Here is a 25,356-nt window from a genome sequence, read left to right on the forward strand (position 1 = left end):
CGCTCATGCACAAAGGGGATCAGAACCAGGCTTAGGAAGCCCAGCCCTGCAAGCCAAGGGCAAAGGCCAGCCTGCTGCCACCTGCAGGAAGGGAGTGAGGGTTCGTATCCTCCTCCTCAGGAGGGAGGCCAGAAGATAAGAGATCCCGCTCATGTAATCCACATAGGTCACCCTGTGGGTATAGAGCTGGCTGAACAGGGGCAAAGGGAAGATAGCTGCTGCATCCTCCTCCCTGGGAAGGCGTGACTATAGGGCAGACAGAGGCCAGGAGGGCTCCCTTAGGAGAGTTCCCTGCCCAGAGATTACTGAGGAGGGGCCGTATTCTAGTCTCTCCATGAAGAGGAGTGAGCAGTTAGTTGTACAGAGGAAGAGCCCCAACAACCCTCTGAGCATCCAGGTCCTGTTGTCCAGCTGGTGGGTTACCCAGGGGAACGCTTCGCTCTATTGCCTTCTTCTGGGTTCCTGCCTCTGCTACCAGTGTGTTTGGAAATGCTCATTAATTTTAATACTAACATGGGGAAAGATAATTAGGAAGGTGAATCCACTGCAAAATAAATTCTCTGATGCATTTACAAAGGAATGAATTTATCTATTGTTCGGGCTTGCTCTGCTCCACTTCCCTTCCATTAGCACAGTTTAGAGCGAGCTGGGTGTGAGCCACCCTTGTTGTTCCATTGTGGGGGCCAGAGGATGCTGTAGACAATAAGCACAAATAAGCTTCAAGGAGGAAGAGGTCCTATTAGGCCAGGGCAGACAGAAAAGCCTTCATAGAGCTGGGAATTGAACTAATTTTTAGCTGGGAGATATTCTACAACATAATTTGTTGTGACTCTTTATGATTTCATTGTATAGTTCTTACCATAATTTAGTCAATCCCCTATTATTGAGTCGATCCCCTATTGTTGAACATCAAAGTTATTTCCATTTTTTGTTGCTATACATAATACTGTAATGAACATCCTTATATACATATTTTTACATATTTATCCAATAGTTAAAGGATATTTTTCTTGAAAGGGAGTTGATGAGTCAAAGGGTAGGCACATTTTATTATTATTATTATTATTATTATTATTATTATTATTGAGATGAAGTCTCACTCTGTCGCCCAGGCTGGAGTGCAGTGGTGCGATCTCAGTTCACTGCAAGCTCTGCCTCCCAGGTTCATGCCATTCTCCTGTCTCAGCCTCCCAAGTAGCTGGGACTACAGGCGCCCACCACCATGCCTGGCTGATTTTTTGTGTTTTTAGTAGAGGTGGGGTTTCACCATGTTAGCCAGGATGGTCTCAACTCCTGAACTTGTGATCCGCCCACCTCGGCCTCCCAAAGTGCTGGGATTACAGTCGTGAACCACTGCTCCCGGCCATTATTTTTATTGTTTTTGAGGCAGGGTCTTTGTTGCCCAGGGTGGGGCACAGTGGTGTGATCATGGCTCACTGCAGCCTTGACTATCCTGGGCTCAAGCGATCCTCCTCCCTTAGCTTCCTGAGTAGCTGGGAGTACAGGTGTGTGCCACCACGCCCAGCTAATTTTCGTATTTTTAGTAGAGACAGGGTTTTGCCATGTTGCCCAGACTGATCTCCAACTTCTGGGCTCAAGTGATCTGCCTGCCTCAGCCTCCCAAAGTGCTGGGATTACAAGCATGAGCCACTGTGTCCAGCCCTCACATTAAAAAAATCATTATTTTTTTTCTGATTGCCAAAGTAATACTCACCGTGAAACATTCAAACACAAGATTGTGCTTTAATGTTTTACAATGAGTATTACTTTGGCAATTAAAAAAAAATCAGACCATCATTGGTTTTGAAAATGAAAGTCTCCTATAGTTTCACATCTCGGAAATGTTTTATGCTAACTTTTAAAAATGAGACACTAACATGTAACAGAAACACCTCTGAAGACTTACTTTTCATCACACTTAGAATGGACGCCAGAGCCCAGAGCCCACACCACGGCCTCATCTCCCTCCACTCTTTCTTTCCTCCCCCGCTTTGCTCCAGCTGCTCTGGCTGCCTTGCACTTTTAGAACCAGTTAAACATGGCAATACGATAGGCCTCTGTGATGGCTGGTTCTTCCGGTCAGAATGTCCTTGCCCCAAATATTCACGTAATTCTCGCCCTCACTTTTATTCAGGTCTCTGCTCAACTGTCACTATTTCAGAAAGCCCTTCCCAAAGCATCCTACCCAGAACAGCACATCTTATAATTCAGTTTCTTCATACCACGTATCATTACATGATGTTTAATTCTATGTCTATTTATTTGCTTATTGTCTATTTAGAAAACTGTGAGAGCAGCTGGGTGTGGTGGCTCACGCCTGTAATCCCAGCACTTTGGGAACCTGAGGCGGGTGGATCACTTGAGGTCAGGAGTTCATGACCAGCCTAGCCAACATGGTGAAACCCCATCTCTACTAAAAATACAAAAAATTAGCTGAGCCTGGTGGTGCACACCTGTAGTCCCAGCTACTCAGGAGGCTGAGGCAGGAGAATTGCTTAAAACCGGGAAGTGGAAGTTGCAGCGAGCCGAGATCGCGCTACTGCACTCCAGCCTGGGCGACAAGAGCGAAACTCTTCTCAAAAAAAAAAAAAGATAAAAGAAAGAAAACTGTAGCTCTCTGCATATCCCCAGTACCTGGAACAGAAACTGGCACATAATAGGTGCTTAATAAACGCATGTTGAATGATTGAATAAAATTAAACTCTGTAGTATTGAAACCTGTTTTTGTGTGTGTGTGGTTAACGGGAGTCTCTTAATAGATAATAGCTAGTACTTTTTTCCATTCCCTTATATATTCATTTGAAGTGTGCATTATAAAATCCGTTGTTCAACATACAAATGAGTATCATTGACTTTGGGATCAAAGAAAGGGAAAATTATTCAAAAGAGCACTGTATGTATTTACACAGATGAAGCTGCGTTTTTACTGAACGCTATATCATGGGCATCTTTTTCACATCAGTATCTAAATCTCTCTAGTCTGCACAGTGGTACACAGTTTATTTACCCAATTCTCTTTTGATGGGCATTTGGATTGTTTCCAATTTTTCTATATTATAGGCAATGTTGCATTGCACAGCCTTACACATATATCCTTTGCATGCTTTTAATGTTTTATATCTTTTATCTGAGATGATAGAAAAACCTACAAGCATGAATGTCTAGCATGAGATTGGAAATGCAGTCTGGGAGCTGAGAGCTATCTAGCTTGGGGATAGATTGGAGACTTCTTCACACATATCCAATCATTGAAGTAATAGGAATCCATGAAATATAAAGAAGGAAATCGAGCAAAGCTGGAAAACATGAATCTTAAGCAATGTCTGCACTTAGAGGGCAGGAGGAGGAAGGCAAGAAACTATTCATTTTCGACAGTTATTTCTTTTTTTTTTTTTTTTTTTTTTGAGACGGAGTCTCGCTCTGTCACCCAGGCTGGAGTGCAGTGGCCAGATCTCAGCTCACTGCAAGCTCCGCCTCCCGGGTTTACACCATTCTCCTGCCTCAGCCTCCCGAGTAGCTGGGACTACAGGCACCCGCCACCGCGCCCGGCTAGTTTTTTGTATTTTTTAGTAGAGACAGGGTTTCACTGTGTTAGCCAGGATGGTCTCGATCTCCTGACCTCATGATCCACCCGTCTCGGCCTCCCAAAGTGCTGGGATTACAGGCTTGAGCCACCGCGCCAAGTTATTTCTTGACAGTTATTTCTTGATCAGTATTTTCTGAAGGCTGGAAACACAATGACACAATATGAGTGATGTGGACTTTGTTCCTGCCTTCCTATGGCATAAAGTCTCATGGAAGAGGAACGCAGAAAACATACAATGAAATCAGATGATCATAATAGAGTGGATAACACAGGATGACACGGAAGTACATAGGAGGGCAATTGCCACAGACGATAGCCTGAATGGAAAGTGCTCTAGAAGTTACCTCTGAGCTGAGCCTGATGTAAATGGGAGTTAGCTAGGTGAGGGGGTGTGGGTCAGGAGTGAGGAAGACTTCCAAGCTGAGGCAACAGCACTTTCAAGGTTCGGAGTTGTGAGGGAACGTGGCACATCCAGGGCACTGGAAAAAACAGTTGACTGTGTGTGTCAGGAGAGCTGAGAGTGAGGTGGGTGGTTGGGGAGAGGACTGAGAGGTAGGCAGGAGCCATGATAAGAGGTTTGGCTTTAATTTTAAAGGCAATGAAGAATTTTAAGCAAGGAGGTCGTGGGATCAGTTCTGTAGGTACATTAGAAAATGACTCTGACTGCAGTGCAGACAATGTATTGAAGGGTGTGGCATGGGAGAGAAGAAGACCAGAGGGTCACCTGGTGGGAACCAGGGAAGAGGGGATGTGGCTCCAAGTCAGAGTAATAGCATTGGGTGTAAAGAGCAGTGGATGAATTCTGGAGGCATTTGGGAGGATTGGGAGGTAGAATTGCCAGGATTTGGTTACAGGCTGGATTGAAGGGGAGAATGAAAGTGAAGAATCAAAGATGACGAACGAATGCGAAGAGCAACTCCTGGTTTGGGTAATTGAGATAGGAAGATAAGCTGGTTCAGAAGGCAGTAAGGATGAAAATTTTACCTCTGGACAAGTCTAGTTGTATGTGGGATGGTCAAGTAGAGGTGTTAAGAAGACAGGAGAGAGAGATCTGGGCTGGAGACAGTTCGGTGTCACGGGCGTCCAGACAGAATTGACACCTTGGTAAATGTGAACTCTATAACAGCCGGGGCTTTGTCTTCTTCATTGTGGTACCTCAGGGCTTAGAACCTTGCCTGATTCCTGGTGGGTGCTCAGTAAATATTTGTGGAGTGAAGGAGTGGATGAGATCACTCAGGGAAAGTGAGGGAAGAAGGCCCAAGCCAGAAAGCCAAGGAGCACAAGGAGTACCACTACTGCACAGGAGAAAGAGAGACAGAGGGAGGGAGAGGGAGAGAGAGAGATAGGGAGGAGAGAGAGGGAGAGAAATAGAGAGGGAGAGAGAAGGGCATGTCAGGGGCACAGAGAGGAAGCAGTCAGGGCAGGAGGAGCCGGGCAAGGAGAGGCAGGAAGTGGTGAATAATGTCAAAGCTGTTGAGAGTAACTCAAAGGAACAACAAAAGTCCAAGAGATTTGGGCAACATGGAGGTCATTAGTAATCTTGATGAGATTGTTTTCAGAGGACAGAGGAGTGACAAGGAAGGGTGTAAGGGGAGATAAGAAGTATACATGACCCTTTCAGGAAGTTTGACTGTGAATTAGGTATAAAAGGCAGTGAAAACAAGAGTATTTTTTTAAGAGGTGGAGACTTAAGGATTTTTTTCATGATTTTGAGAAAGAACAGCAGAAAGGAGATTAAAGACTCGAGAAGATGACAGGGTAATTGTTAGAAAGAAGTGAGGAAATGGGAAGAGATGGGATTCCCTTCCAGATGGGGGAGTGGGTTCAGGTCAGTAAAGAGACGAGTTCTGTTTTAACCAGAAAAATGAAATGTAGGTTATGATGAATTTCCAGGTTTGCAGGTGAGAAGTTGGGGTGTTTCCATCTGGTGTCCTCCAGACTCTCCCTGAGGCCACCAAGCAACGATGGGGAATGGCTATGGAGGAAGGAAAAGCAGTAGCAGAGTAGTGAAAGGGGAGTCAAGGGGAAAGAGGGGTCCATCCAGAGACAGGGAAGGCAACACGGGCCCAGTACAATGGAGAGAAGAACATGAGGACTGATGAGGCATAGGGCTGGTCAGTTGGAGATTATTCATAATATGGGAAGTTTCTGGAAAGTGATAGAGGTTGGACCCTCTACTGTCACGATCTGAGAAATGAGCAGATATGTGAGAAGTGAAGGCAGCAGTTATATATAACTGGAGAGAATTCTGGAAGAGGAAAGCAGGAGTAGAGGGAGTGCTAAGGGTCATCTGAGCTTAATTCAGGATTTTTAAAAGAAGTGCACCTAGGCTTGAACATGGGGCAGGAGAGGGAGGGTTTGAAATGTTGGAGGAAGAGGCTGGGCATGGTGGCTCATGCCTGTAATCCCACCACTTTGGGAGGCTGAGGCAGGCAGATTACCTGAGGTCAGGAGTTCGAGACCAGCCTGGCCAACATGGTGAAGCCCTGTCTCTACTAAAAATACAAAAATTAGCCGGGCATGGTGGCGGGTGCCTGTAATCCCAGCTACTCGGGAGGCTAAGGCAGGAGAACCACTTGAATTTGGGAGGTGGAGGTTTCAATGAGCCAAGATCACACCATTGTACTCCAGCCTGGGCAACAAGAGTGAAACTCCATCTCAAAAAAAAAAAAGGAAGAAATGTTGGAGGAAAAAGAAGGACCCTTCTCTTTTGTGACAGGAAAGAAGTTGGACAGGCTTGGCACACCAGCAGAGAGGTGGAGGTATGGACTCGAAATTCCAGGGAAACTGTTATTTCTCTGTGGGTTATGCATGGGAGAGCAGGAGGCACTTGTTCTCTACTTTCCCCAAACCTCTACTTCACAGGCAATTAGACATTTGATGCCCACCCCATCCCTAGCAATCTGACCCACCGGTTAGGTCAAAACCGAGGACTAAGGATTTGGCAGTCTCTGCCCTGGCCCTAACAGTTTGAAAGACTATTGTAGCTCCTGCCTCAGTGCCCCCTTTTGGGAAGGAAGAATCACAGAAAATCAGGGTAGGAAGTGACCTCAAAAACATGTGGTTCACATCTCAAAGTATACAGATGGGAGACATTAAGTCACCATCACCGAGTCTCCCAAGCATTCACCTTTTCTCCCCAGCTGTTAATTTATGACTCTCTTGTGAAAGTCTTCAGCATCTCTCCATTGTCCATGGAAAGAAGTCCTCAGTCTTTAGCTTGGGATTCAAGGCCCTCCACCATTTGGCCTCACTTGACTGCAAGTCTCAGGTTCTACTTCCCTCTTACATATAAAACCTTTTCATTTGGGCTAATGTTCTTTCAGATCGGAGCACCTTACCTTCATCTCAAATTAATGTTTGTGTATAGTGTGAAATAACAAACTTATTGAGTGATAAAGCTTCTAGAAGCAAACAGAAGACTATCTTCACAACCTTGGAGTAGGCAAATCTTTTCTTAGGTTGCAGACAACAAAAACTACAAAAGACAAAAAAAATCAGACTTTTTCAAAATTAGAAATTTCTACACCCTTAAGAAAATGAATAATAGGCAATTCTCAGACTGGGAGGGAGTATCTGCAAAACGAAGAATGTTATTAATAAAATAGAAAGCATTCCTACGACTTAATAATAAGAAAAGCAACCCATTTTTAAAAAGTGGGCAGACACTTCACAAAGGAAGATGTAACGATAACTGGTAAGCACAGGAACAAATGCTCAACATCACTAGTTAGCAGGAAAATACAAATTAAAACAAACACACATCCATAGAGTAGCTAAAATTAAACTACCTGTGACACCAAATGTTGATGAGGATGTAGAGCAACTGGAATGGTCATAGACCACTTTGAAAAGCAGTTTGGGGCCGGGCACGGTGGCTCACGCCTGTAATCCCAGCACTTTGGGAGGCTGAGGGGGGCGGATGACGAGGTCAAGAGATTGAGACCATCATGGCCACCATGGTGAAAACCCATCTCTACTAAAAATACAAAAAAAGTAGCTGGGCATGGTGGCACGCACCTGTGGTTCCAGCTACTTGGGAGGCTAAGGCAGGAGAATTGCTTGAATCCGGCAGGCAGAGGTTGCAGTGAGTCAAGATTGTGCCACTGCACTCCAGTCTGGCAATAGAGCGAGACTCTGTTTAAAAAAAAAAAAAAAAAGCAGTTTAGTAATTTCTTACAGTTAGACAAACACATACTCTTCAACCCAGCAATTAAATGTCTAGATATTTACCCAGAGAAAGAAAAACAAGCCAGGTGTGGTGGCTCTTGCTTGTAATCCCAGCACTTTGGGAGGCCAAGGCAGATGAATCACTTGAGTTCAGGAGTTTGAGACCAGCCTGGGCAATATGGCGAAATCATGTTTCTACCAAAAAAAACAAAACCAAAAACAAAAAAACAAAACAAAACCAAACAGCAAAAAGTAGCCAGGTGTGGTGGCACGTGCCTGTGGTCCCAGCTACTCAGGAGGTTGAAGTGAGAGGATTGCCAGAGCCCAGGAAGTCGAGGCTGCAGTAAGCTGTGATCACACCACTGAGCTCCAGCCTTGGTGACAAAGTGAGACCCTGTCTCACAAAATAATAATTAAAAAGAAAAAGGAAAGACGTGTATCCATAAAAAGACTTTTACAAGAATGTTCTTAGCTATGCCACTTAACTAGCTAAGTATCTGTGTTAGTCAGGGCTCTGCAGAGAAACAGTACCAATAAGATATACAGCCTGCCTATCTATCTATCTATCTATCTATCTATCTATCTATCTATCTATCTATCTATCTATCTATCCATCTATCATCTTCCTACCTTTCTATATGTGTAGATAGGTAGACAGACAGATAGATATGAAATTTATTATAAGGAATTGGCTTACATGATTATGGAGGTAGAGAAGTCCCAAGAACTGAGGTTGGCAAGCTCGAGGCCCAGGACAGCTAATGGTATATTTCCAATCTGAGCCTCAGTTCAAAAACAGGAGAAAACTGATGTGATTTCCCCACTTGAAGATAGTCAGCTTAAGAGAGCAAATTCTCTCTGACTCAGCCTTCTGTTCTCTTCAGACCTTTAATAGATTGAATGAGGCCCACCCATATTGGGAGGGCAATCTGCTTTATTTAATCTATGAATTCTCATGTTAATTTCATCCCAAGTCTCACACACACACACACACACACACACTAATGTTTAACCAAATATCTGGGCACCTTGTAGCCCAGTGAAGTTGACACAAACTACTAGCCATCACAAGTCCACATCTCATCAACTTGGCACCTATATGTATCTCCTTAAACCATACTTAAACTCCAAATAAAGACACTAACAAGGCCATAATTCCACCTAACCTGATACAGCTATCCTGCCTATAACCAAAACACACTAACACCCTCCCCAGAAGAGGAGCTAAAGTCCTTCAGTGACATGCACTTTTTCTTTGAAATCCTGTAACTTAAATACTATGGTATAAAATTAACTATATATAAATACTATGATGTAAAGTCTATACTTTGCGTTTTTTTTTTTTTTTTTTCCAAGACGGAGTCTCGCTCTGTTGCCCAGGCTGGAGTGCAGTGGCATGATCTCAGCTCACTGCAACCTCTGCCTCCTGGGTTCAAGTGATTCTCCTACCTCAGCCTCCTGAGTAGTTGGGATTACAGGTGCACACCACCATACCTAGCTAATTTTTTGTATTTTAGTAGAGACAGGGTTTTACCATATTGGTCAGGCTTGTCTCGAACTCCTGACCTCAAGTGATCCACCTACCTTGGCCTCCCAAAGTGCTGGGATTACAGGTGTAAGCCACCACACCTGGCCAAGTCAATACATCTTATGTTATATGACAAGGGAATAAGAGAGAGAAGAAAACAAAGACATTTGCTTAGCGTATATGTGGATAGATTTATACATACACATATACACTCACAAACATATTAATAATAAAATAAAGAGGAAATGCTCATGACAATTACAGCCCTCTGGCTGGGCACGGTGGCTCACACCTGTAATCCCAGCACTTTGGGAGGCCAAGGCAGGCGGATCACCTGAGGTCAGGAGTTTGAGAGCAGCCTGGCCAACATGGTGAAACCCCATCTCTACTAAAAATACAAAAATTAGCGGGGTGTGGTGGTGCATGCCTGTAATCCCAGCTATTCAGGGGGCTGAGGCAGGAGAATCACTTGAACCCGGGAGGTGAAAGTTGCAGTGAGCTGAGATCATGCCACTGTACTCCAACCTGGGTGACAGAGCACGACTCCGTCTCAAAAAAATAAAATAAAATAAATAAATAAATAAATAAATTCTAAAAAATTACAGTCCTCATTTCTGTAACCAGTCACATAGTTGTAGCTTCTTTCACTATCCATTAGGTATTCCCTTTGCCTTCAGCAAGCACCTCAGCTGGCATGGTTCTTTACCTTTGAAGTGACCCAAACCTTCATTCCGGAAGGGTCTGAGCCAGTCATAGTCCTGCCCAGATTGGGTTGTTGTAGTTTACCATTGACCTTAATCACAGGACATGCTTTCAGGGATCACTTGTGTTCCAGACAAACTCTTCCTTTTCTCCACTGTGGAGTGGCAGTCCAATTTCCCCTAGGTAGTCAGGATTAATTATGCCAGTCGGCACAGTAACTCACTTCTTTGCCTGTTGATTCAGCGACATAAGGAGCCCTAAGTGGCCAGGCGGCACTCTCAACTTCCAGTTCAGTAGAATCATTGTTGTGTCTCCTGGTGGAAACATTCCTCCCTTCAGAACAAAGACCACGAAGCCAGCAGAGCATAAGCTCATGAGAATAGGAAGCAAAAATTTTGCTAGTGGGGCACTAGGGGTAATAGTGGGTGTTTCCACTTCTTGATTCCTGGAGCTGTGAATCTTGGCTGTGGGAGGAAGAGCACCATACACTGGACTCTGGTTCAGAGCATGTATACAGCCTTCTGGATAACCTTGCCGCAGACCTACAAAGTGTTGCCGCTGAGCTGGCACTGTAACTGAATCTTCAAAAGGCCATTCCATTGTACTATCAAACCAGCTGCTTCAGGATGGTATGGAACACTGTAAGATCAGTGAATTTCATGAGCATGGGCCCACTGCTGCATTTCTTTTGCTGTGAAGTGAGCTCCCTGATCAAAAACAATGCTGTGTGTAATACTATGACAGTGCATAAGACATTTTGTAAGTCTGTGGATAGTAGTTTTGGCAGAAGCATTGCATGCAGGAAAAGCAAATCCATATTCAAGGCGTCTATTCCAATAAGAACAAAATGCTGCCCTTTCCATAATGGAAGCCATCCAATGTAATCAGCCTGCCTCTGGGTAGCTGTCTGTTTAGCTGGAGGAACAGTGGCATATCAGCGACTCAGTGTCGGTCTCTGATGCTGGCAAATTGAGCACTCAGTGGTGGCTGTAGCCAAATCAGCCTTGGTAAATGGAGTCCACGTTGTTGAGCCTATGCATAACCTTCATCTCTGCCACCATGGCCATTTTCTTCATGAGCCATTGGGCGATGATGGGATGATTGGGGAAAGAGGTTGACTGGTGTCCACAGAATGAGTCATCTTATCTATTTGATTATTAAAATCCTCCTCTGCGGCAGGGTGCAGCAGCTCATGCCTGTAATTCCAGCATTTTGGGAGATGAAGGTGAGTGGATTGCTTGAGGCCAGGAGTTTGAGACCAGCTGGGCAACATGGTGAAACCCTGTCTCTACTGAAAATACAAAAAAAATTAGCTGGGTGTGGTGATGTGTGCCTGTCGTCCCAGCTACTCAGCAGGCTGAGATGGGAGAATCACCTGAGCCTGGGGAAGTTGAGGCTGCAGTAAACCGAAATCATGCCACTGCACTCCAGCCTGGGCAATCAGAGTGAGACCCTGTCTCAGAAAAACAAATAAATACATAAAAGGGTTGGGTGTGGTGGCTCACGCCTATAATCCCAGCACTTTGGGAGGCTGAGGTGGGCAGATCACCTGAGATTTGGAGTTTGAGACCAGCCTGACCAACAGGGAGAAACCCCGTCTCTACTAAAAAAATCACAAAATTAGCCGGGTGTGGTGGTTCATGCCTGTAGTCCCAGCTATTTGGGAGGCTGAGGCAGGAGAATCGCTTGAACCCGGGAGGCGGAGGTTGCAGTGAGCCGAGACCGCGCCATTGCACTCCAGCCTAGGCAGCAACAGTGAAACTCTGTCTCAAAAAAAAAAAAAAAAAAATTAAAAAAAAAAAATAGATAGATAGATAAATAAATAAATAAATAAATAATCCTCCTCTGCTGAGGTCACTCTTTGGTGAGCATTCACATGGGAAACAAATATCTTCACATCTTTTGCCCAGTCGGATAGGTCTATCCACATACTCTTCCCCAAATTTCTTTGTCATCACTTTTGCAATTATGTTCCTTACAAGTCTGAGGCCATCCAGGAAACCATTGGCTACTATGAATCAGTATATAACCACATGTCTGGCCATTTCTCCTTCCAAATAAATTGTGCAACCAAGCGCACTGTCCAAAATTCTGTCCTAAGGACAGTGGTAAAGGGAATTGTTCCTAATGCAAGAGGGAAGAGATCGCTGCCCTGGCTGAGATGATTCATAAGTCAACTGCACACCCCAAGATGTGGAAGCAAAGAGGAGACACAGGAGACTTTTAAGGTCCCTCTTATTGCCCTTGAAGGCTGCAGATCCTGCTCCTTTGCCCCTGGGACCCTGGAGAGCCCCTGTCTTGAGGACCCCCAATTGCAGGTGCCTGTTTTGCTCTGGGATGCTCCTGCCTGGGTTGTAGTGCTAGAGGTGGCCCATATGAGGCAGCAGCCTCCTGTGTCCCTGGTATCCACTGAGCTTTGCTGGCACAGCGGGAACTGAAGGATGATCATGTTGCAGACCCAACCAATGGTACTGGTCCGTGGCCTGTTTGGAACTGGGCAGCACAGCAGGTGGTGAGTGGGGGGTGAGGTCCACCTACTGTCAAATCAGCAGTGGCATTAGATTCTCACAGGAGCATGAACCCTATTGTGAACTGCGCATGCAAGGGATCTAGGTTGGGTGCTCCTTATGAGAATCTAATGCCTGATGATCTGACGTGGAACAGTTTTATCTGGAAACCATCCCTCCATCCCCACCTTCGTCCTTCCATAGAAAAATTATCTTTCACAAAACTTGTCCCTGGTGCTAAAATGATTGTGGACCACTGCTTTAGGGATGTCCCAGAAAGGGGCTATAATGCTGCAGCTGTTCACGTTTGGGTGGTGCCTGCATATTGTGCAGAACTGTTACCAGGCCTGATCTCTTCTTCTGTGAACTGATCATTGGGTACTCTCAACAAGGTCATAGGTGCAGGCTGGGAGAGAGAAGGCAGTGAAGCAGGAGTAGGAATTATGGGCATTTGAGCCACTTCCTCATGTAATTTACTTGTTCCTTCAGGACTTGCTTGGGCCTGATCACCTATATACCATTTCCATTTGATGATGGAGTGCTGCTGTGCACATCCAACCTCATGGTTTAGTGGATCAGATAGCACCCAGTTCATGATAGGCAACTCAGGTCACATGGTAACTTGGTGGCCCATGGTTAAACATTCAGTTTCTACTGAGGCCCAATAGCAGGCCAAGAGCTGTCTCAAAAGGAGTGTAGTTATCTGTGGATGATGGCAGGACCTTGCTCCAAAATCCTGATTGCGTCTACTGTGATCCACCCATGAGGGCCTGCCAAAAGTTCCATACAGATCCCTGTCTGCCACTGATACCTCAGGCACCATTGGATCTGCTGGGTCATATGGCCCAAGTGGCAGAGCAGCTTGCATAGCAGCCTGGACCTGTAACAGAGCCTTCTCCTGGTCTAGACTCCACTCAAAACCAGCAGCTTTTCAAGCCACTTGGTAAATGGGGCAGAGTTATACACCCAAATGAGGAACATGTTGCCTCCAAAATCCAAAGAGGCCTACTAGGCATTGTGCCTCTTTTTTGGTTGTAGGAGGGGCCAGATGCGACAAGGTATCCTTCACCTTAGAAGAGATATCTTGACATGCCCCATAGCACTGGACCCCTAGAAGTCTCACTGAACGAAACCACATTTGAAATAAAACCACAACAGCAATAAAACCATATCTGGTACAGCAGTTGCAGTGGGAGTCATCACCTGGTTAAGTTTATAGTAATCCACTGTCATTCTCCATCTGTCTTTTGCACAGGCCAAATGGGCATGTGGAATAAGAATGTGGTGGGAATTGCCACCCCTCCTCCTTGATGGTGGCCCTACTCTCTGGAGTCCCTCCAGGAGTTAAGTAATGCTTTTGGCTTACTCTTTTCCTAGTTAGAAGCAGTTCTAGTGTCTTCCACTTGGCCTTTCCCACCAGAATAGCCCTTCCTCCACAGGTCAGGGAACCAACGTGGGGATCTGTCAGCTGCTGAGTGTATCTATTTCAATTATGCATTCTGGAACTGGAGAAATAACCACAGGATGGCTTTGGGGATCCACTGGACCCACCGTGAGATGGACCTGGGGAAAAAAATCTTGAGCTGCATTCATGTTAGTGATTCATAAACTCATAAGCGTGAGAGTCTTTCAGTTTATAAGAAAGGGATACTGGGGCCCAAAAGAGGGAATTCAACATAAATGAAGAAGGAACCTAACTCAGCCACGGTGGGGAGAAGGTGTCTGTGAACCCACAGTGAGCAAGGCTGTATTTGGGAGATGGAAGTACTTTGAAGTTTTCTTTGACTCTTTAGCTTCCCTTCATGTCAACCATGGTAATTCCATTCCCCTTGGCAAGGACTAGCTAAAGAATGGGCATGTACCCAATTCTGGCTAATGGTACATAAAGAAGATCCTATAGGAGACTGCTGGTAAAAGCTTCCATGCTTCTAAAACACAAGAAAGCTTTATTTTTCTGCATGTTATTGTGTCTGGTGCAGACATCGTATTACCACAAAGGGAGCCAGCTGAAGGAAAAAGCCAATGTCCTGAGGAGAGAAAAGCAGAGAAATGAAGGCTGCTTGGCTCCTTGAGGACACCTTGAGCCACTCATCATACCACACCTGGAACCCACTACTTCTAGACTAACTATTATATGAGATAATAATTTCCTTACATGTTTGAATCTGTGTTTTCTATTACTTATGGCTAAGGCATCCTAACCAACAGAGAGTATGGGACAGATTTCCTACATTAACTGGTAGGAGCTTAGAGCTAATAAGATTTGGGTACTAAGGAGGTGTAACTGGTATCTTCACAGGCTGGTGAGACCAGGACAAAGGGGTCATTCATTCTTCTCTACATGTCGGGGGAGACTCTACAACCCAGCTGAGCTAGGAAAATTGGATTTCTCTGTCTTTTGTTTGTATTTCTGTTTATTTGTTTATTTATTTATTGAGACAGAGTCTTGCTCTGTCACCCAGGCTGGAGTGCAACGTCACAATCTTGGCTCACTGCAACCTCTGCCTCCCAGGTTCAAGAAATTCTCCTGCCTCACCAGGCGCAGTGGCTCAGGCCTGTGATCCCAACACTTTGGGAGGTCAAGGTGGGTGGATCAAAGGTCAGAATTTCGAGACCAGCCTGGCCAATATGGTGAAACCCCATCTCTACTAAAAATACAAAAAGATTAGCTGGGCATGGGGGTACATGCCTGTAATCCCACCTACTTGGGAGCCTGAGGCAGGAGAATGGCGCGTGAACCCAGGAGGCGGAGGTTGCAGTGAGCCAAGATCGTGCCACTGCACTCCAGCCTGGGTGACAGAGTGATACTGTCTCAAAAACAAACAAAAAAAAGAAATTCTCCTGCCTCAGCCTCCTGAGTACCTGGGACTATAGACATGTACCACCATGCCTGGCTTATTTTTGTATTTTTAGTAGGGACAGGGTTTCACCATGTTGGCCAGGCTGATCTCCAACTCCTGATCTCAGGTGATCCACCCGCCACGGCCTCCCAAAGTGCTGGGCTTACACACGTGAGCCACTGTGCCCGGCCTCTGTTTTTAAAATCAAAGTAAATCTAACCTTGAGCCCCCAGTCCTGTTCAGCGGGCAGATTATTAATCTTTCATTCTGGAAGTGCAACCTTTCCCCTGAAATATTGTGCCTACCTGGGCAAAAGTGTGGGGATCTCCTAACCAGTCATCAGCCGGTAGTCTGCCCTAAGTTTTCCTTTGATGCCTCACATCCCTTCTGGTTTGTTGATTTTGCTGTTGCTGAGTCATACATGGGGCCCAGGAATCTTCAGTGAGACTGGAGACTCAATGCCCAAGGCCTACAATTTCCCCGAGATCTAGATGTTTCCTGGGGCTCTGGAAAGGGCTCCATTCTCACAGTGAGAGGTTTTCCGTTTTGTTTTGGTTTTGTATCTTTCTGGTCTCTGAGCACTCTCCTCTGTCTTTCCTCGTCCTTCAACGTCCTTCAACGCTCCCCTCTCCTTGTCCCCCTCCTGCCTTTCTCCCTCTGGGTATCTGCATTATCTCATCAGGAGCCAAGGCTTTTACCCAAGGCATGAAGATCTGTTATCTTCAAACAGCTCTGCTTTCTGTCCTGCAAGGCTTCGTAAGGCAAGAAAAACCAAAAAACCCGACTCATGGTACCTGCTTGGGAAAAGATAGCAATGGAAAAACACAGTAAACAAATTAATATATTAATTATCTTGTCACAGGTGCCTCAGCGGAGCAGCGGGACAGAGGAGCACAATAGGAGGGCTGACTCCAGGCTGAGTGGCAGCCAGCCAGCCAATGAGAGTGGGAGAGGGAGAAAGAAGGTGGGAGCTGAGGAATGCTGGGGAAACTTTCTTGCAAACTTGCAAAACCTGCCTGGCAGCCTGAGAGCCTTGTGACAGGGCTGCCTCTTTCCTATCTCGAGTCCTGGGTGTCCTTAAAAATACTTTTTCATTTCCAGAAGCCTTCTCGCTGTATCTTGCGGTCACACGTGGAGGGCTACGATACCTCCTCATCTCACCAGGGAGTGGGAAAGTTCAAATGAGATCCCGTGGGAAAGATCTTTGAGTTGCTCTGCAGGAAGGCGGCCCTGGCAGCCAACCCCAGCCTCCTCCATGGAGCTCACCCTCCATTCAGCCCTGGTGGTCCCCTGCAGCTTGTATCTGCCACAGCCCTGCAGGTGGCACTGGGACTCCTGGGCTTCTGGACTTGGCTCAGAGGTAAACAAGAACAGCAGATGTTCACACAGCTTGGATTAGATAGTATCTTCCCACCCAGAGCTGAAAGGACCTTTGAAATCATTGAGACCAACTTCCTACTCATACAGTTAAGGGCCCAGAGGATAAGAGAAGCCAGGAGACTTGGCTAAGGTCACCTGAAGCTATAAGGAGGGACAACCAAGGCTCCTTATCTCTCTCAGCCCTCTCTTATCACCCTGATCTCTGGGTGCTGCCCCTAGATCCTGGTTGCCTCGTGGGGTGCTTTTGAATGATTTACCTGTCCCTCTTGCCACCTGTAGGGCCAGCACACCTTGCCCTTCCTGCAGATGCCTGCTGTCTGCTGGATGTTGGGCTGTCAGATGATTAACCCAAGGACAATGAAGGGTGTGCAGAGTCCACAGACCTCAGATCTTGATCTGGGCTCTTGCTCAGTTTTTTATCGGCATCCTGACAGCATTTGTTAAGGGGAATAGGACTGTGGGTTACTCAGAAGCCCTGGGCATTTTCCAGTTCACAGGAACCTTCTGAGCATGATCATTTGTGACTTTCTGACCAAAACATTTCAGCCTGGAGATAATCTTCAAGTAAATAAGTCTGGGGTCTTTTGTCTCCCATTGTTTTGATTGGTTTAATAACTAATCAATCATATATTCTGAGGCTGCCTTAAAATCCTCAACCATGCTACAGGTCATTACATGTGTACAGCACTTTATAATTCAGAATACATTATTTTGTTGGCTTTGTGAGATTCTTTGACCATACCCATTTCACAGGTATGAAAACTGTGAGTCAGCAAGGTTAGATGACGTGCCGTTTTAGAAGGAGCCACAACTAAGATGATACCCTGGATTCTAGTGCAGTGATCTTGTCCCTGGCCCTCCACTAGGTACAGACTGGCTACATGGCCTTCAGTGGAGTGGGGCAGTGGAGATAGTGAAGGGAGCTGCCCACCTTGGAAAAAGTGCTGATAAAATACTTGGGACTTGGCCAGGTGCTGTGGCTCACGCCTATAATCCCAGCACTTTGGGAGGCCAAGGCGGGGGGGTCACGAGGTCAGGAGATCAAGACCATTCTGTTCAACATAGTGAAACCCTGTCTGTACTAAAATACAAAAAAAAAAAAAAAAAAAAATTAGCCGGGCATGCGCCTGTAGTCCCAAAGGCAGGGGAATCACTTGAACTGGGAAGTGGAGGTTGCAGTGAGCTGAGATCATGCCACTGTACTCTAACCTGGCAACAAAGCGAGACTCCATCTCAAAAGAATACTTGGGACTTTGGAGGCAGACTTGGATATGATCTAGTTGAAAAGCACCAAAGTTACCCCAAAAGCCGCTCTGTTTACTCCGTGATCCCCACCTCCGAGTTTCTCATCCTTGACCTTGTTCCTGGTCGCTTCTTTGACTCCATGATTCGGACTCTCAGCCCAAACCAGGTTTTACTCCAGTCCACCCAGGTTCCATCCTCACGCCCATCTCAGATTGTCAGCTCCAGTCTCCTTCCAGACCCCAGTGCTTGCAGCTACCCCTACTGGCCTCACTATTGCCAGTGAGGGAGCACGCCTGACTAGCTGCTGACCAAGCACTAGTGACCCTCTTTAATTATTCTCTTGTGTTCAAGCATCTAAGAGCAGTTGTGAGAGAGCCAAGTGCAAGAGGCACCAAGCGATCTCCACCCAAAGGCAAGTCCCCCAACTGCAAAAGGGCCTGTGGAAACTAAAGCTTCAAAGTTCAGGATGATTAAGGTCAGAAAAGTCTAGACCAAGGGCCTGTGGCCAGAGGTGTATCACCTCCTGACCTCTGATGACTCCTTATGCAAGTTCACTTTTCCATAATCCAAGATCAGTGGCCCTCAAACTTGGATGGACAGAACATCACTGGAGAGGTATTAAAGTTACAAATGCCAGCTGGGCACGGTGGCTCATGCTTGTAATTCTAGCACTTCAGGAGGCTGAGTTGGGTGGATCACCTGAGGTAAGGAGTTCGAGACCAGCCTGGCCAACATGGTGAAACCCTGACTCTACTAAACACAACAAATTAGCAGGACGTGGTGGCACATGTCTGTAATCCCAGCTACTCGGGAGGCTGAAGCAGGAGAATCACTTGAATACAAGAGGTGGAGGTTGCAGTTAGCTGAGATTGCACCATTGCACTCCAGCCTGGGCAACAAGAGTGAAACTCTGTCTCAAAAAATAAAATAAAATAAAAAATAAAGTTACAAATGCCTTGCCCTCACCTAGACTTGCCGAAATAGACACTTCTTGTTGAAACTGTCCCTATAGACTTTATAAAATTAATCAGGGAAGGAGGGAGGGGAAAAATGAAAATAAGCCAAGCTTGCAGCACACTCAGCATTAGTCATTAGGTCAGCTTGCGCCTGACCGGCTTCCACACAGTTGTTTGCCTATTGTCTTAGAATCATGTGGACCCTAGACTATAGGTCCCCTAAACACTGAAGAGATAACACATTAAGCATTAAGAAACATTATGTTTTCCATTTGAGATATTCTTTCAGGTCTTGCATATCAGTGAGACTACTGATATCAGCTGATCTGAAGGACCCCACAGGAGATGACTCGCTAAAGAATGCCATTTCCACCTCCTGATGATTTCATCCCCTGTACCCTGACCAATCAATGACCCTAATTTTCCAGCCCCTTGTCCTTCACAATCTCCTTAAAGATCCCACCTCAGGCTGGGTGTGGCGCTTCATACCTGAAATCACAGCACTTTGGGAGGTCGAGGTGGGCAGATCACCTGAGGTCAGGAGTTCGAGACCAACCTGACCAACGTAGAAAAACCCCATCTCTACTAAAAATACAAAATTAGCTGGCTGTGGTAGCACATGCCTGTAATCCCAGCTACTCGGGAGGCTGAGGCAGGAGAATAGCTTGAACCTGGGAGGTGGAGGTTGCAGTGAGCCAAGATCACGCCATTGCACGATCGCCTGGGCAACAAGAGTGAAACTCCATCTAAAAAAATAAAAATAAATAAAAAAATTTTAAAAAGTCCCACCTCAAAACTCCATGGAGAGATGTATTTGAGAGTCTCCTTCCCACCTCCTTGCTCTACGCACTGTGAGCGTCAAACCCTTTCTCTGCTGCAAATCCTGCTGTCTTAGTGTACTGGTCTGTTACTGTGCAGCAGGCACACAAACTTGTTGGTCCTATAACAAGGTTAGGACCAAATGTTCTTGCCCACACCTAGACTTGCTGAATCAGACACTTCAGGTTAGAACCAAAGACTGCATTTGTAACAAACCGCTTAGAGCATTCTGATGCAGGTAGCCTATAGAGCAGACTGTAAGAAACATCAGTGTATTTCCACTTAATATGTGAGTTTGGGCAAGGCTCTTACCCTCTGTAAAATAGGGAAAGAGTAGTTGTGAGGATTAAATGGAAAGATGGGAAGTAAAGTACTTAGCACAATGTCTTATATATGGTAAGCACTCAAAAAGGTTAATAATTATTGCTATTATGATTATTTTATTTTACTTTACTTTTTTGAGATAGAGTCACTCTGTCACTCAGGCTGGAGTGCAGTGGTGAGATTTTGGGTCACTGCAACCTCCACCTCCCGGGCTCAAGAGATTCTCCTGCCTCAGACTTCTGAGTAGCTGGGATTACAGGCACCAGCCACCACACCTAGCTAATTTTTGTATTTTTAATAGAGACAGGGTTTCACCATTTTGCCCAGGTTGGTCTTGAACTCCTGGCCTCAAGTGATCTGCCCGCCTTGGCCTCCCAAAGTGCTGGGATTACAGGCGTGAGCCACGGCACCCAGACTATTATGACTGTTTTGTCTCACTATTCAGCTAAACTCCCTGGTACTACTGCCTGCTTCAAATTTCTCCCTATTCCGAGAGGATTTTCTATTAGTCCTCCTCTTCTTCAACTCTGTTCTTTCTGATCTCATCAAATGAATTTATTATCACTTACTCCCAAGCATAAACCAAAACGCAAGACTGCCAGCCCTCTCCTGTCCAGTCACAGATAGACAGACACACAGATGCATGTGTGCGCGCACACATACACACACACACACAACACGTGCTCCAGCTCTGCATATTCCCTTCTGCAAATTCTGATTGTCAAGGTGTTGAGGGTGTGGACAAAAGTTGTCTTTGGGTGGGTGAGATTGTAGGTGGGTTTTTTTTTATTTCCTTTCTTTGCTTGTCTGTATTTGCTGATTTGTTTGTCATGGGCATGTATTGCATTTGTACCAAGAAAAGTTATTTTTAATTTTTGTAAATTCTAGTTGTTGCCATGTCTAGAAACTCTCCCTGAAGGGTTCTACTGCATTCTGAGCACTCCTTTTAACTTCACACCCCCTCAGCCTCTCTCTTCTCTGTGCTCTTTGCTATTATACATTTGCATTCACTAGTGAGTTGCTCTATAGATGGTCTTAAAGGGGTTGAGCAACAGGAGGCACCTTGAGGGTAGAGGCTCTGTCCTCTCTTCTGTGCAAATAGCTTGCATGTTTCTTAGCTCACTTCAGCTCTCTGTCCTCCCCTCTTTACCACTGAGTCCAGGTGACTGTGAGAAGTTGAAGGTGCTTGGTTAGAACAGGGCTTGGTTCTACTCAGCTGAATTTTCTATTATTCTCATTTTAAAATCTCTGACACTTGGGCTAGCAGTCTTGAGTGCACTAGACACCTGGGCACAGTCTCTGGAGAACTCTGAACAATACACAGGGCAGGTTTATACAGGGATTGACAGTGTCATAGGGCTTGGGGGTAGTGGCTTAGCCTGGTCATGAATTTAACCCAGATCTTGCAAAATCTCCAGATAATCCTTTTTTCTCACTGGTTTTTTTCAAGGCCCTCATGGCTCTGGGAGGTTTGGTCAAGGCTGAGACTCATTCCCTCTCCAGCGTATATTTAAGAACCAAACATGGTTAAAAACAGATGTGATTAAGAACGTGAGCTTGAGATTAAACAAACCTAGGTTTAAATCTGATCCTCAACTAACTGTAGCGAGTCATTTAACCTCTTCTAGCCTCAGTTTCCTCATCTGGAAAATGGAGACAGAAATTGTGACCGCCTAATAGGATAATAGGATAATTGTAAGAATTAAGGAAAACAGTGCATGTAAAGCATTTGGTGCTCAGCAGCTGGTAATGATCACTACTACTGGGATGTTTGGGTACTGCAAAGATAGAAACAAAAGAGAAACAACACCTCTGACTTGGAAAAAAGTTTCCTTCTCAAAGGGGAGAAACAAAGAGCCTCTGTGTGACACAGACAAAGTGAGTCCAAGGTAACATACTCATGGACAGGAGAGAGGGGGCACGCAGTATATAGAAGAGCTGGGAGCTTCCTACCAAGGGGAAATCTGAGAAATCTTCAGAAAAGAGGTAAGTCTTGGATGGACCTGTAGGGATAGGTGAGAGGAGAGATGACAGGGGGGCTAGAGGCCAGGAGCTGGCTGCTGGGGCTATGGATATAGCTGTATAGGCTAGCAGTTAAGAGCTCAAATGCTGGAGTCATAGGACATGTATTTGAGTCATTGACTGTGATGTTGAGAAAGTAGACTGGGTGGTTTAGAAACAACGCTAATTTATTTCTCATGGTTCTGGTGGCTGGGAAGTTCAAGATCAAGGTGCCAGCAGATTTGGTGTCTAGTGAGGGCCTGCTTCCTGGTTCACAGAGAGCTGCCTTCTCACTGTGTCCTTAAATTGTGGAAGGAGTGAGGGAATCTCTCTGGGGTCGCTTTTTTGTTTGTTTGTTTGAGACAGGGTCTTGCTCTGGCATCCAGCCTAGAGTGCAGTGGCATGATCATAGCTCACTGCAGCTTCAACCTCCTGGGCTCAAGCAATCCTCCCACCTCAGCCTCACAAATAGCTGGGACCACAGGTACATGCCACCACACCTGACTTTTTAAAATTTTGTGTAGAGACAGGGACTCCTTATGTTGCCCAGGCTGTTCTCAAACTCCTGGGCTCAAGTGATCCTCTTGCCTCCATCTCCCAAAGTGATGGGATCACGGGCATAAGCTACTGCGACCAGCCTGGAGCCTCTTTATGACAGTACTAATCTCATTCCCCAGGGCTCTGCCCTCATGACCTACTTACCTCCCAACGGCCCCTCTTCTAAATACCATTGTTTTGGGGATTAGATTTCAACATGTAAATTTTGGGAGGACACAAACCTTCAGATTATAGCAGTTACCGTCCACAAGCCTCACTTTTCTTAATTTTGTAATACGGAGAATGGTAATTCCTTCCTATAAGGATTTTTATGAGGAGTTAGTAAAATAATGCTTGTAAAGTACATTTTGAAAATTCAGTAATTACATTTCAGAGACACAGCCAACGTTACTGCTATTTTTGTATTATATTTATTATTATAAATCCATACTTGGCCTTGTTTTCAGAAGAATACTTACACAACCATTCAGGGTCTTTTTCCCCATGTATTTGGATACCTGCATTCATTCATCTATTACATAATAATAATAGAATATATATATATATATATATATATTTTTTTTTTTGAGACGAGTCTCGCTCTGTTGCCCAGGCTGGAGTGCCGTGGCATGATCTCGGCTCACTGCAAGCTCCGCCTCCTGGGTTCATGCCATTCTCCTGCCTCAGCCTTCCGAGTAGCTGGGACTATAGGTACCCACCACCACGCCCAGCTAATTTTTTGTATTTTTAGTAGAGACGGGCTTCCACCATGTTAGCCAGGATGGTCTCGATCTCCTGACCTTGTGATCTGCCCGCCTCAGCCTCCCAAAGTGCTGGGATTACAGGCGTAAGCTACTGCGCCCAGCCAATAGAACATATACATATTATGTAATAATAACATAATAGCTGACATTTAAATAGTATATTTTATGTGCCAGGCATTGTTTTAAGTACTCAGTACACTCGGTATGTATAAAACTCATTTAATCATCCCAATATTGCTGTGAAGTAGGTACTGTTATTATTCATATTTTATAGAGGATAAAATTGAGGTCCAGAGAAGTTAAGCAGCTTGCCCAAGATTACATAGCTAGTAAGTTCTAGAACTAGAAGTTTTGGTCCCAGAGAGTCTGGCTCAGAATCCATGCTCTTAACTACTTGGCTATTGAACACACACGCTATTTTCAAAAACTCTGGGAAGAATGGAAGCACAAAAATATGAATTAAACACTGATCCTACCAGAAGGGAGATAGTAGTCAGGAGGAGTGATAAGACGCAGTAAGATCATACCCACCCATGGCAGTTGATCATGTGGCCTGGAGGTTTTGCTAGAGCCCATGTGGGCTTCTTGGCCTGGCTGAGTTATCCACTGGGATCAGCTTGGGTCATTGGACGAAGTCCTTGTTGGAGCCTCTGTAAAGTTAGTTAACACACTAACAGTGCATTGCTGGCACCTTTTTGCTGCAGGTATCAGCAGTTTGTGCTCTCTGGCCCACTAGAAGGCTGGATGATAGAATGTGGCTGGATGGGTATAAACCCACTCTAGTATTAACTGAAAAAGTAACTCAAAGTACAGAGCCAACTGAGTGAGGGTTGAGTCATTGCCTCATTGAGACATTGTATCATTCACTCACTGGGCACCTGTTTTTTGCCAAGTTCTCTTCTCTGTGCTGGATGTTACATTGAAAACATGTTTTGTTTTGTTTTTTCCCCCCCTGAGTCCACTCTCAAAATCCCTAGGATTATTCCCCCTGGGCCCTTCCCAGCTTCAAATGGTTTACTCCTTAGTATAAACATTTAGAAGGTTGGAGCTAAAAAGGTCCTTGATAGTGAGTGGTATCCTGGATACCAGTTTGCAAGAACCAATTGTTAAATTTTCAGGAATTTTGTAAGCTGACTGTTAAATACAGCCGTTCTCAAAAAATTGAATTATGTAAACTTACAATCAAATAAATCGTATTAAAACAAAGGTAATAAATATCCAAAACTCATTATTTCAGTAGGGCGCAGTGGCTCATACCTGTAATCCCAGTATTTTGGGAGGCCGAGGCAGGTGGATCACTTGAGGTCAGGGATTCGAGACCAGCCTGGGCAACATGGCAATATCCTGCCTTTACTAAAAATACAGATATAGCCAGGTGTGGTGGTGGGTGCCTGTAGTCCCAGCTACTCAGGAGGCTGAGGAATAAAGATACAATTCTACAGGAGAATCACTTGAACCTGGGAGGTGGAGGTTGCAGGGAGTCGAGTTAGTGCCACTGCACTCCAGCCTGGACAACAGAGCAAGACACTGTCTCAAAAAAACAAAAAGAAAAAAAACCCTTGTTACTTCATAATTACTTTACTATATGATATGTGATTGCATGGCCAATTCTGCATTCACTGATGTGTCACTGGTAAGCTTGAATTTAGCCATGGTGGCAGTATTTACACCACTGAAATCAGCAGACACTATAAATCAGTACCCCTTTCCCCAAAGCCCATTGCTGCCCAGAACATCATTGACCTTAGAAATAATCAAATCTGGTGATTTTCACCCTGGATTTCAGCCAAAAGGATCCACTAAGAGTCCTTTATTACTACTAGAGGAGGACGAATGACAGGGCAAGGTGAGAGCAGGTGAGGCTCTGCCCATTGCCTCTGCCCCTCAGCTAGACCAGCCTGATGTGTGTTTTTATTTTATTTTATTTTATTTTATTTTATTTTATTTATTTATTTGAGATGGAGTCTCACTCTGTTGCCCAGGCTGAAGTGCAATAG

Source organism: Macaca fascicularis, chromosome 7 (assembly GCF_037993035.2).
Source record: "Macaca fascicularis isolate 582-1 chromosome 7, T2T-MFA8v1.1".
Classification (NCBI taxonomy): domain Eukaryota; kingdom Metazoa; phylum Chordata; class Mammalia; order Primates; family Cercopithecidae; genus Macaca; species Macaca fascicularis.